This window comes from Capra hircus, chromosome 21 (genome assembly GCF_001704415.2).
Source record: "Capra hircus breed San Clemente chromosome 21, ASM170441v1, whole genome shotgun sequence".
Classification (NCBI taxonomy): Eukaryota; Metazoa; Chordata; class Mammalia; order Artiodactyla; family Bovidae; genus Capra; species Capra hircus.
In genome coordinates this window covers 69,291,906-69,292,469 of record NC_030828.1, presented here as the reverse complement: position 1 = coordinate 69,292,469, position 564 = coordinate 69,291,906, and positions in this window count along the sequence as shown.

The window sequence follows — 564 nt, the reverse complement described above, 5'->3', positions numbered from 1 at the left end:
ATGCTGGGGGATGCTGGGTAGATGCTGGAATCTGATGCTGGGGGAGAGCTGGGCTGATGCTGGAAGGGCCTTATGCTGGGGGCCCTGATGCTGGGGCGGGAACATCTGATGCTGGACTAGGGTCTGATGCTGGGGAGGTCTTGATGCTTGACTAAGGCTGATGCTGGGGTTACGTCTGATGCTGGTGGAAGGTCTGATGGTGTGGGCAGCCTGTTCCCAGATGTACACAGAGTTGTGATTATAAATCTCTCTGAGAAATCTTTGTTTCATACTTTCCTGACCACCTTGCTATGTTCTTTTTTTCTGAAGCATAATTGCTGTGCAATATCGGTTTGCTTTCTGCCGTACAGCAACATGAATTAGCCATAGGTGTACGTGTGTCCCCTCCCTCTTGAATCTCCCTCCCACCTCCCCTGCTACATTCTTGTTTCTATGGATATATGAATAATAAAGGACTGTTGACTAAAATAACATGAAAGCTCCCACACACAAGTGTGCACACGTACACTCCCTAGTGCATCATTCGGGTCCACGTCAGGGTTGCCCTCGGCCACCCCGCCCTGG